Here is a 9184-nt window from a genome sequence, read left to right as displayed (position 1 = left end):
AAATCTGCCCTCCAATATGGCGCTCCTTCCTATCTGTGCAAGGCCGTGTCCTCGGACAGTAGCGTCTGATCACATGTGGGGTATTACTGCATTCAGGAGTGATTGCAAACCAAATTATGGGGTCTATATTTTCCTATTACACTTATGAAAATGAAAAATTTGGGCATAGGCAAGATTTCTGCGGAAAAATCTTTGGTGAATCATCTGTGGGTTCATGTTGCTCACCAGATCCATAGATGAATTTTTCTGGGGTCAAGTTTCAAAATGAAGTCACTTGTGGGGGTTTTCTGCTGTTTTGGTCCTTAGGGGCTCTGCAAATGCAAAATGACGTCCACAATTTATTACAGTCAAAATTGTGCTTCAAAAGTCTAATAGCGCTCCTTCCCGTCCTGCCATCTGGCCAAACAGTAGCTTCTGACCGAATGTGGGGTCCTGCTGTTCTCAGGAGATTGCTCAATACATTGCGGGGTCCACTGTTTCCTGTTATCTCTGTCAAAATGAAAAATTTGATGATAAAGTAAAATTTTAGTGAAAAAAAAATAAAATGTTATATTTTATTTTTGTTTTCCTATGAAGCAGCTGAAGGGTTCATACAATTCCTGAATGTGCTCTGAAAACTTTAAGGGTTGTAGCTTTGTAAACGGGGTCTTGTTTGGGCACGATATGACATATAGACCCCTCAAAATTACTTCAAGACTCAAGTTGTCACAAAAAAAAAACAGGTTTTGTAAATTTTGTACATTTCATTGGAAAAATAAAAACTTTTAAGCCTTCTAACATCATAAGAAGATAAAAAGCGGATTAGAAAATGATGTGGAAGTAAAGTTGACATTTGGTGACAGAAGAGACTCAAGGTTTTCTCTCGAGCTCTATTTTTCGGAGTAGAATTTATTATACACAGCTCAAAAAACTAAAGGGAACAGTGAAATCCCCCATCCAAGATCTGATGAATGAAATCTCCTCATTGAATACTTTGTTCTGTAGAAGCTGAATGTGCTGACAACAAAATCACACAAAAGTCATCAATGGAAATCATATTTATTAACCAATGGAGGCCTGGATTTGCAGTCACCCCCAAAATGAAAGTGGAAAAACACACTACAGGCTGATCCAACTTTGATGTAAAGTCCTTAAAACGAGTCAAAATGAGGCTGAGTATTGTGTGTGGCCTCCACGTGCCTGTATGACCTCCCTACAACGCCTGGGCATGCTCCTGATGAGGCTGAGTATTGTGTGTGGCCTCCACGTGCCTGTATGACCTCCCTACAACGCCTGGGCATGCTCCTGATGAGGCTGAGTATTGTGTGTGGCCCCCACGTGCCTGTATGACCTCCCTACAACGCCTGGGCATGCTCCTGATGAGGCTGAGTATTGTGTGTGGCCTCCACGTGCCTGTATGACCTCCCTTCAACGCCTGGGCATGCTCCTGATGAGGCTGAGTATTGTGTGTGGCCTCCACGTGCCTGTATGACCTCCCTACAACACCTGGGCATGCTCCTGATGAGGGTGAGTATTGTGTGTGGCCTCCACGTGCCTGTATGACCTCCCTACAATGCCTGGGCATGCTCCTGATGAGGCTCAGTATTGTGTGTGGCCTCCACGTGCCTGTATGACCTCCCTACAACACCTGGGCATGCTCCTGATGAGGCTGAGTATTTTGTGTGGCCTCCACGTGCCTGTATGACCTCCCTACAACGCCTGGGCATGCTCCTGATGAGGCTCAGTATTGTGTGTGGCCTCCACGTGCCTGTATGACCTCCCTACAACGCCTGGGCATGCTCCTGATGAGGGTGCAGATGGTCTCCTGTGGGATCTCCTCCCAGACCTGAACTAAAGCATCTGCCAACTCCTGGACAGTCTGTGGTGCAACGTGACGTTTGTGGATGGAGTGAGACATGATGTCCCAGATGTGCTCAATCGGATTCAGGTCTGGGGAACGGGCGGCCAGTCCAGAGCTTTAATGCCTCCATCTTTCAGGAACTGATGACACACTCCAGCCACATGAGGTCTGGCATTGTCCTGCATTAGGAGGAACCCAGGGCCAACCGCACCAGCATATGGTCTCACAAGGGGTCTGAGGATCTTATCTCGGTACCTAATGGCAGTCAGGCTAGCTCTGGCGAGCACATGAAGGGCTGTGCGGCCCTCCAAAGAAATGCCACCCCACAGCATTCCTGACCCACTGCCAAACCGGTCATGCTGAAGGATGTTGCAGGCAGCAGATTGCTCTCCACGGCGTCTCCAGACTCTGTGACGTCTGTCACATGTGCTCAGTGGGAACCTGCTTTCATCTGTGAAGAACACAGGGCGCCAGTGGCCACTTTGCCGATCTTGGTGTTCTGTGGCAAATGCCAAGCGTCCTGCACGGTGTTGGGCTTTGAGCACAACCCCCATCTGTGGAAGTCGCGCCCTCTTACCACCCTCATGGAGTCGGTTTCTAACCGTTTGTGCAGACACATGCACATTCGTGGCCTGCTGGAGGTCATTTTGCAGGGCTCTGGCAGTGCTCCTCCTGTTCCTCCTTGCACAAAGGCGGAGGTAGCGGTCCTGCTGCTGGGTTCTTGCCCTCCTACGGCCCCCTCCACGTCTCCTGGTGTACTGTCCTGTCTCCTGGTAGCGCCTCTAGCCTCTAGACACTACGCTGACAGACACAGCAAACCTTCATGCCACAACTCGCATTGATGTGCCATCCTGGATGAGCTGCACTACCTGAGCAACTTCTGTGGGTTGTAGAGTCCGTCTCATGCTACCACGAGTGTGAAAGCACAACCAACATTCAAAAGTGACCAAAACATCAGCCAGAAAGCATTGGTACTGAGATGCGGTCTGTGGTCCCCACCTGCAGAACCACTCCTTTATTGAGGGTGTGTTGATAATTTCCAATAATTTTCATCTATTGTCTATTCCATTTGCACAACAGCATGTGAAATTGATTGTCAATCAGTGTTGCTTCCTAAGTGGACAGTTTGATTTCACAGAAGTTTCATTTACTTGGAGTTATATTCTGTTGTTTAAGTGTTCCCTTTATTTTTTGAGCAGTGTAGTTAATGCTAAAAAAAAAAAAATGTTCTACGTTGGCCGGTAAACAAGCCTGGGTCAACTGCTTGGAAGGCAGCTATGCTCACCACTATACCACCAACGCTTGGACTGGAGGGTGGTGTTTTTTTCTGACTTCTATTGCTCTGCCTGAGGAAAGTACATGAAAGCTCACAGGATATTTCCCATACAGCTCACATACAGCTCAGGTACTTTTTTTGATGGAGATTCTACAATCTTTCTTTCTCCCCTATCACTTCTGGACTTGCTGCATAGCTCCTTTCCATCATTCAAACGCCAATGTCTCACTGTTGTGTCTCTGCCATGTGGTCTAGCGGTTACGATTTCTGGTTTTCACCCAGGCGTCCTTAGTCCTTAGTTCAACTCCCTGTATAGGAAGATGTTTTTCCTTTTTTTAGTTATTACATTATTATTGTCACAGTCAGAATCTTATTGACTGTATAAACCTGGAGACGCAGTGAGGTGATGACGGCAGGAGAGCTGCAGTACACAAGCCTTCGATAGCTCAGCTGGTAGAGCGGAGGACTGTAGTGGGGCACAGACATCCTTAGGTCACTGGTTCAATTCCGGTTCGAAGGACATTTTACTACTTATTGTTAGTAGAGTATAATTATCTCCAGAATTAAGAAGCCATATTACTGTGGGGTCACATTAGCCACAATCAGGGCCGGCGTCAGCACCCGGGCAAGTGCCGGGTCCCTGAGCAGGCAGGGGGCCCACTGGCGGTCGCGCACCCCGCTGGGCTATGGGCGGAGGAGAGCTGTGTCAGCGCCCGCCCTTCTCCACCATTTGCTCAGGGCCCCAGCAGCCGGATACTTACCTCTCCCCGTGCCTCTGCAGATCCGCTGTGTTCCTGCTCTGCGCTCCCTGTGACATGTCAGGTTAGAGGGTGCGGTGACGTCTTTCCACCGCGCGCTCACCTGAGCCATCACAAGGAGCGCAGAGCGGGATGACGCCGGCAACCCTGGAGTCCGGACCCGAGCAGCGGGCAGCAGGTGAGGAGGAGGGAGGTGAGTATTTGATTTTTTTTTTTTTAATGTATGGAGGCACGAGGCATAATATGGGGCGGTGACATCTTGCATGGGGCATTATAAAGAGAGGAGGGGATGACAGATTGCATGGGGCAGTATAAAGAGAGGGGGGGTGACATCCTGCATGGGACATTATAAAGAGAGGGGGGGGGTGGCATGGGGCATAATATGGGGGGATGACATCTTGCATGGGGCATTATAAAGAGAGGGGGGGGTGACAGACTGCATGGGGCATTATAAAGAGAGGGGGGTGACATCCTGCATGGGGCATTATAAAGAGAGGGGGGGTGACAGACTGCATGGGGCATTATAAAGAGAGGGGGAGATGACATCCTGCATGGGGCATTATAAAGAGAGGGGAGGTGGCATGGGTCATAATATGGGGGGGTGACATCTTGCATGGGGCATTATAAAGAGAGGGGGGGTGACAGACTGCATGGGGCATTATAAAGAGAGGGGGGTGACATCCTGCATTGGGCATTATAAAAAGAGGGGGGGTGACAGACTGCATGGGGCATTATAAAGAGAGGGGGGTGACATCCTGCATGGGGCATTATAAAAAGAGGGGGTGACATCCTGCATGGGGCATTATAAAGAGAGGGGGGGTGACATCCTGCATGGGGCATTATAAAAAGAGGGGGTGACATCCTGTAAGGGGCATTACAAAGAGGGGGGGGTGACATCCTGCATGGGGCATTATAAAGAGAGGGGGGTGACATCCTGCATGGGGCATTATAAAGAGGAGGTGTGACAGCCTGCATGGGGCATTATAAGGTGGGGAATAGCCTGCATGGGGCATTATAAGGGGGGACGGGACGGCCTGCATAGTGCATTATGTGGGGGGAACAGCCTGCATGGAGCATTATAAGGGGGGGGGGCAGCCTGTATGGGGCATTATGTGGGGGGTAACAGCCTGCATGGAGCATTATAAGGGGGGGACAGCCTGTATGGGGCATTATGCAGGGGGTAACAGCCTGCATGCAGCATTATATGGGGGCCAGTATCCTGTATGGAGCATTATAAGGGGACCAGTATCCTGTATGGAGCATTATATGGGGGCCAGTATCCTGTATGGAGCGTTATATGGGGGCCAGTATCCTGTATGGAGCTTTATAAGGGGACCAGTATCCTGTATGGAGCGTTATATGGGGGCCATTATCCTGTATGGAGCTTTATAAGGTGACCAGTATCCTGTATGGAGCGTTATATGGGGGCCAGTATTCTGTATGGCGCCTTATATGGGGGCCAGTTTTCCGTATGGGGCCTTATATGGGGTCCAGTATTCCGTATGGGGCCTTATATGGGGGCCAGTATTCCGTATGGGGCCTTATATGGGGGCCAGTATTCCGTATGGGTCCTTATATGGGGGCCAGTATTCCATATGGGTCCTCATATGGGGGCCAGTATTCCGTATGGGTCCTTATATGGGGGCCAGTATTCCATATGGGGCCTTATATGGGGGCCAGTATTCCGTATTGGGCCTTATATGGGGGCCAGTATTCCGTATGGGTCCTTATATGGGGGCCAGTATTCCATATGGGGCCTTATATGGGGGCCAGTATTCCGTATTGGGCCTTATATGGGGGCCAGTATTCCGTATTGGGCCTTATATGGGGGCCAGTATTCCATATGGGGCTTCATATGGGGGCCAGTATTCCGTATTGGGCCTTATATGGGGGCCAGTATTCCGTATGGGGCCTCATATGGGGGCCAGTATTTCGTATGGGGCCTCATATGGGGGCCAGTATCCTGTATGGAGCATTTTATGGGGGCCAGTATCCTGTATGGAGCATTTTATGGGGGCCAGTATTCTGTGTGGAGCGATTCGCTGGTTTCTGGGCTATTGTAGAATTTACAATAGATATCGCTCATGTAATGTAAGAAGTGAAATCTTTGCATTGTACTATATATATATATATATATATATATATATATTTCTCTGTGGTATCTGTGCATCATGAATCGTGGTATGTATTAACGGGGCCCACTGAGACTCTTTCGCCCGGGGCCAAGAAAAACCTGGAGCCGGCCCTGGCCACAATATTAATTTTCCTTAGCAATCCCTCCTCGCAGTCCGCTCTCCTGAAGTAGGGCTTCTATTAGGGTCATTACGGTTCTTCACTTACAGCGGATTATCCGGACAGAAGTTTCCTCCCTCTCTTCCTCCTCATTTTTGACTTTTTCGGAAGATGATGTTTTTAGCTCTTTGGCCTCGATTCATGATTGTGTTTTTCGGCTGTACCTCAGTCATTACTTACTTTGAGCTTTTTTTAAGTCTATTTCTTCTGTGTTCACCTGTGTTTTCTTCTGGTCCCCATTGTGGGTGAGGTTTGGAGTTTCTACGTCAGGGGTGGGGAATCTTTTCTCTTCCAGGAGCCATGTGGATATTTATATCATCCTTCAGGGGACGTATAAATTACCCTTTAACTAAGTACGTCCTGATGCGGCGCTGGTGTCAGGACGTAATATTTCAGTGCATGCGCCTCAGCGTTCGGCAGTGAAGACTGCGTACACATGCTCACCGAGCGAGGAGACATTAACCGTCACAATACAGCTGCCGGCCCCAAGTACTGGGGTCCCCGGATATCTACTCAGGGGCAGATAAAAGGTCATCGAGGCTTGTAAATGTCCTGTGGGCCTGAGGTTCCCCACCCCTATTCCAGATGTTTTCGACTCATCCAACTGTCACTTTTTAAAAAGGGCAGTGAAAGCAGAGCGGAGGACGACGCCGCGGAGGAGGCCGCGACAGCAGAGGCAGGTAACGGAGACGCCCCTACCCCGAACCCTGGGGCCGCCGACCTGCCCCTGCACCCTGTTGCGGAGCCCAACGTACCTGAACCCGCTATCGACACCGTGCCTCCACCGCTACCAATCGGTTCCCAGGCCATCGACACCGCCAGCGAGCCCCGCCCCACGCCGTGCCCTCTGACCCCGGGCATGATCAGCAGACCACAATCGCAGGCCCGGTCGCAAGGTCTAGCGCCCCCGGACGCCGCCCGTTGATGGGAGTACTGCCGCCAACAGCTGGAGATGTTCGAGAGGGAGCAGCGGGAGCGGCGCATGAAACAGGAGAAGCTGCAGGTCCAGAGTGCGGAGCAGAAGATGAAGACCCGGCGAGATCCCCGAGCAGCCCGCAGTCCCCGAGTCACCGGGACTGTCATGAAATTTCACATGGAACATGGCTGGAGTTTCATTAAAGACCCTGAGACCATCAGCGATGTGTTCGTGACGAGGAGAGATGTGGAGAGCCACCTGCCGGAGGGTCATCGAGGGCGAGATCTGTTTCCAGGGGATGTGGTGTCTTACACCCGACACCAAGGCGTGAAGGGATGGTACGCCCTCCACGTCCACAGAGTAGTAGAGGAGGAGGAACAGCACTACTCGGACGCTGAGTACCAAGAGGACCCGGATGGGCCTGAAGATGACGAGGAGGAGCAAGGCGCATATGGAGGACGACGATAGAAAGTAAGAAGAAGCGCCAATGTAAATAGTTACCCGTCAGGGTATAAAGAAACTGTGTGGGACTGTTTCAAATTGAGTGTGGTCCCCGTTGGGACTGATATAGGACTGTTTGATTGTTGCCCTATCCCCTAAGTAACCAGGCTGAGGACTGTGAGCAGCCATCCCCCCTTTTTCAACCGGCCGAGGACTGGGAACGGCCAATCCCCTGCAAATAGTTGCGCTTCCTAAAGCGCCCCCTACTGGTTTTATAAAAAAGCCTGCAACGTCTACCTCAAGACAAGTTTACTGGACTGTTGCACCTTTACCTGGTCGCAAGTTGCACCGCGGCCATGATCCAAGAATACAAGAATGTGTCTTGCCTAAAAATGTTTTACGTGAGAAAGTTTAATATGCTGCTAGAAAATGTTTTACATAATCTTGAAACCGTTTTATAAGACAGATGTTAAATGAGTTCCAGAAGTACTAGTATGCGTTTTATAATAGTGTGACAAGAAAAGAAAAGCGTTTCCCATAAAGGGAATTGAACCGTATTGCCTGTTTTCTGATGTGCTTTACCAGGGGGGAATGTAGCGCCCCGAGGGTTCGGCCGCTACAGGGGTATTGCACCTCTGCCAGAGGTGTGATATTCCACTCCCAGGTAAGGATGGGGTATGGACCAGGGCTCAGTTAGCTGCATACAGCACACACACCCCATTTCCGAGGGACAGCTCAACGGTGCTCCCACTAGACATAAGTGCAGGCACGACCGACTATGTCCCTGCCTGGAGTGGGGAGGGGGGGTGGAACACCCAGTGCTGTAGGGGCAGATAGGGGTTGGTTCCTGAGCGTAGATAGGAGCCCATTGGTTGCTGGTCACCTGGGCTCATGGTCAGAGGGAGGTATAAAAGGTGGGCACCATCTTAGATCTAGGTTCAGTCTGTGCAGAGAGAGAAGAAGACAGGGAGTAGAGGCTCTGTAGGAGCTCTACTCCAGAAGGGCCTAGTGAGAGGCCGAGGAGGAGGTGAAGGGGAGCTGAGATTTTGGCTCATCTCAGCTCCAAGAGAACGGAACAGAAAGGAACAGGAAGGAACAGAAAAGGAGAAGAAGAGACAGAGAAATAGGAGGGCTCAGGAACAAGAAGGTGGAAGGGACCCTAAGAACCCACGAGAATCCAGGGTGCAGGGTCGGGCAGATTAAGGGTACCGGATCCCAAGTTGATGGAGGAGAAACAGCCCTCAGCCAAAGACCGGAGGCTGTGACCATTTATTGGTGCAGCACCTCATCAAACCTGCTAGGAAGGCACCATAAAGGACAGCGGGGAACGGGGCCCACGTTTACCTGCGCAGGTCCACGGCGACCGGACAAAAGTGGGTCACTGGTGAGGCAGGCCAGAGAAAGGATTAAAGGGGGTCCTGTGCCATGCTCCTGAACTGCCTGGGAGTTGACAGAGCCCCTCACCTGGTGGACGCAGCACGGCTCGGGCGGTCACTGCTGACAGAAGTGACCCGGAACAAATGAACTGTGAGTAAAGACCCTGGACTGTAACTTGTTGTCCGTGTGCTCCTTCGCGCCTCCAGCACTATCAGTACTGAGACTCTCACTACCATCACTCCCACCATCCACTACACTGCCCTGGGGCCGCACTCTTCCCGTGG

The 9184-nt window shown here is 50.7% G+C and overlaps 1 non-coding gene across 1 annotated transcript; it reads left to right on the top strand.

Moving 5' to 3' along the window:
- Positions 1-3551: 3551 nt before the first annotated feature.
- On the top strand, positions 3552-3636 carry TRNAY-GUA (transfer RNA tyrosine (anticodon GUA)). The gene is given in 2 exon segments: positions 3552-3588; positions 3601-3636. It is a non-coding gene; the product is annotated as a tRNA-Tyr (tRNA).
- The last annotated feature ends 5548 nt before the right edge of the window (positions 3637-9184 follow it).

The sequence above is a fragment of the Phyllobates terribilis genome, unplaced genomic scaffold, assembly GCF_046119375.1.
Source record: "Phyllobates terribilis strain yellow unplaced genomic scaffold, ASM4611937v1 Scaffold_3__8_contigs__length_932513732, whole genome shotgun sequence".
NCBI lineage: Eukaryota > Metazoa > Chordata > Amphibia > Anura > Dendrobatidae > Phyllobates > Phyllobates terribilis.
This window is presented reverse-complemented; position numbering and strand designations above follow the sequence as displayed.